The sequence below is a fragment of the Enhydra lutris genome, unplaced genomic scaffold (genome assembly GCF_002288905.1).
Source record: "Enhydra lutris kenyoni isolate GAN:26980312 unplaced genomic scaffold, ASM228890v2 scaffoldscaffold19, whole genome shotgun sequence".
In the NCBI taxonomy this organism is placed as follows: domain Eukaryota; kingdom Metazoa; phylum Chordata; class Mammalia; order Carnivora; family Mustelidae; genus Enhydra; species Enhydra lutris.
In genome coordinates, this window is record NW_019154103.1 from 8,465,681 (window position 1) to 8,469,390 (window position 3,710).

At 38.9% G+C, this 3,710-nt stretch overlaps 1 pseudogene; it reads right to left on the bottom strand.

Annotated features, from left to right (window-relative positions):
* Positions 1-329: 329 nt before the first annotated feature.
* On the bottom strand, positions 330-1,016 carry LOC111148245 (annotated as a pseudogene).
* Positions 1,017-3,710: the final 2,694 nt, after the last annotated feature.

Sequence of the window (3,710 nt, forward strand, 5' to 3'; positions counted from 1 at the left end):
ATTTTTATTTATTTATTTTTAGATACTTTTAGATATTTGAGATACAACTTTATTCTGATTCTAAACAAAAGGGAATGGGAATGGCAGTGACAAATGAGATTTCACCACTGGATATTGTGATGTGGCTCTAGCAGTCTTCTATCTGAAATTCAGGAAGGAAACAACTGCATTCCAAAACAGCTAAATATGCAGGTCCAAAAAAAATGAAGGTACTTTTTAAACTGCCACATTCACTCTGAAGCCCATTCATCTCCTTCAGCAACCCCAAGGCGAAGCACATGTAGTGCTCAGCTCTCTAATAAAGCTGCAAACACCCTGCACCACTGATATCACAGACTCCGGCCTAGAAAACCAGACTTCTGATGCTGGGTTGCAGGTGCATCCAGGAGAGCCGTTGTCTGAGCAAGTTCTAGATTATGCTCATGTTGGGCTGCCGAAATTGGCTCCGTGACCACCTCTGGTGGGGCAGGAGCAGGCATGGCGACCAACTCCAAGTTAGGGTCTCCAGTTAATTTTCTAACAAGCCACAGGAGGGACTTTTCAAAGTTGTAGTTACTTTCGGCAGAATGTTACAGTACTAACCGTTCTTCTTTCAGTGGAAGATAATAGACTTCACCTTAACTTTCCTGTCCTTCATGTCCACTTCGTTGCCACACAACAGCATGGGAATGTTTTCCCATACTTGTACCAGATCTCTATGCCAGCTGGGCATATTCTTACAAGTAACCCTTGATGTTACATCAGACATTATAATGGCACCCTGGGCTTGGATGTAATAGCCAACTCTCAGCCCACCAAATTTCTCCTGACCAGCTGTAGTCCATATGTTGAACTCCATAAGTCTTCTGTTGGTATGGAACACAAGGGGATGGACCTCAACACCCAAGGTGCCTGCCTACATACTTATACTCAGATTCACCAGCCAGATGACATTTCAGAAACGTAGTTTTTTCAGTACCACCTTTGCCAACCAGTACAAGTTTGAGCCGGACTTGAGGTTCTCCTTGGGTAGCCATCATGCTGTTGCTTCCAAAAGCATCTCTGGCCCATCTGTCTGAGCCTCCTAACCCTAGATTTAAACAAATAAACAAAAACCTTTTTAAAGGCTGATTGGGTGATCTGTTTTACTGTATGCAATTGGGGTTCATTTCCTAGATTTCCAAAATTAGTGGAAAAGTCAGATTCCATCTTGCTGGTTAAACAAATCAAGGCAGATTAATTTACAATTATCTCATATTATATTGTCCATAGAAAGTTATATGTTTGTAGATATTTATAATGCCTATGGAGAAGAAAAATAGGAATTGGTGCATTTAAACCAACCTTGAGGTATTTGGGCGTGTCTCAAGCAAAGGGGATCAGGGGATCAGGATTCACAGTAACGGCCTTATGGAAGGCAGCTAGGTAGAGCTCCACTTGGTTTCCTGAAGAGTGGAGCATACACTAACACTTGAGTTTTTTTGGACCATGGCCTCAGCAATGAAGCCATATTCATGGCCCAGGAGTTGTTCAAATTCAAGGGCGACTCTGAACCGTAGAAGCAGAAAACAGGCCACTCACTTGCCATTAGAAAATTCCTCACATATGTTTTAGTCCTTTAGCATTTGTGGTAAGATTTCAACAGAAAGAATGTGAATAGTATTTTCCAAAAGGGTTCTAGTTGCCTGAAGGATTTCCTATGATTTAAAAATGTCTGTTGGCAGATATACTGAATAAAAAGAATTTCTTCTCACCAGTATTTTACAAACTTGTGTTCATATTAATGATAAAAGACCTGAAAGAAAATAAAAGGGGCCCACATTGTATTTTATGCTCTGCTTGCTCAGATCACATATTAATGTTCCAGAAAGTAGCTCATTACCATTTCTATTGAAGAGGTCTCTTTCTACTTCATTCACCAACTTTGCTTTCTTTATTATCCTATGGACTACGGGAGTCTGTTTAGCATTTTTGTCATTGACCTTTTATCTTTGTTCATATTTTACTCTATAATATCTATGGGAGATTACTTGTTTTTTAGGATGATTAATGTCTGTAATCGTTTTTCTTGAAGTATAATTAACATATGGTATTATATTACTTTTAGGTGTACAGTATAAATGATTTATTAATTCTGCACATTACTCAGTGCTCATCACAGTAAGTGTATCTTAATCCCCTTGATTTATTTTATTCGTCCCCCTACCCACATCCTACCTGGCAACTACCAGTTTGTTCTCTGTATTTACAAGTCTGTTTTTCTGGTTTGTCTCTTTTTTTCTTTTTTTTCCCATCTGTCTCTTAAATTGTACATGTGAGTGAAATCATATGATATTTGTCTTTCTCTGTATGACTTTTTTCACTTAGCATAATATCCTCTTTATCTATCCTTGTTGTTGCAAATGGCAAGATCTCATCCTTTTAATGGCTGAGTAATATTCCACTGCATACTTATTACCGCTCTTATTTATCCATTCATCGATGGATGTACACTTGGGTTACTTCTGTATCTTGGCTGTTTTAAATAATGCTGCAATAAACAGAGGGGTGCCTGTATCTTCTTGAATTAGTGCTTTTGTATACTTTGAGTAGTTGTCCACTAGTAAAATTATTGGATCATGCAGCAATTCTATTGTGGAACCTCCATGCTACTTTCCACAGTGGCTGCACCAGTTTGCATTCCCACCAGTACATGAGGGTTCCTTTTTTCTCCACATCCTCACCAACAGTTGTTATTCCTTCTCTTTTTGATTCCTGCCATTCTGACAGGTGTAAGGTGATATCTCATTGTGGTTTTGATTTAAGTTCCCTGATGATTAGTGATGTTGATCATCTTTTCATGTGTCTGTTGGCCATCTACATGTCTTCTTTGGAAAAATGTCTATTCAGGTCCTCTGTCCATTTTCAATTGTATTATTTGTTTTTTTTATGTGTCGAGCTGTGTAAGTTCTTTATATATATATTGGGTATTAACTGCTTGTCAGATATATATCACTTGTGGTTTTTTAAAAAATTTATTTAATTATTTTAGAGAGAGAGCACATGTGTAGGGGGAGGGGCTAAGGGAAAAGGAAAGAATCTCAAGCAGACCCCCATGAGTGTGGACCTGGGCCATGGGGCTCAATCTCATGACCCTGAGATCCTGAACTGAAATCAAGAGTCAGATGCGTAACTGATTGAGCCACCGAGGTGTGCCTCACATATATCATTTGTAAATATCTTCTCCCATTCAGTAGGTTGCCGTGTTGTTTTGTTGATGGTTTCCTCCACTCTGTAAAAGCTTTGTATTTTGGTATAGTCCAAAAGTTTATTTTTACTTTTTGTTTCCCTTGCCTGAGGAGACATTTCTTAAAAAAACGCTTCTATGAGTAATCTATTTAAATATCATAGAAAAAAAAAGGAAGTCCTTAGTATGAGACTGAAGAACTACAGTTTGCAATCACAGTTCTTTTTTTATCTCCTAATTTTTAAAAATTGTCCTAAAATACACATAACATAAAAGTTACCATCTTGGGGCACTTGGGTGGCTCAGTGGGTTAAAGCCTCTGCCTTCCGCTCAGGTCATGGTCCCAGGATCCTGGGATCAAGCCCCACATCTGGCTCTCTGCTAGGCAGGGAGCCTACTTCCTGCCACCTTCCTCCCACCCGCCTGCCTCTCTGCTTACTTGTGATCTCTGTCTGTCAAATAAATAATTTGAAAAAAAAAAAAAGAAGTTACCATCTTAACAATT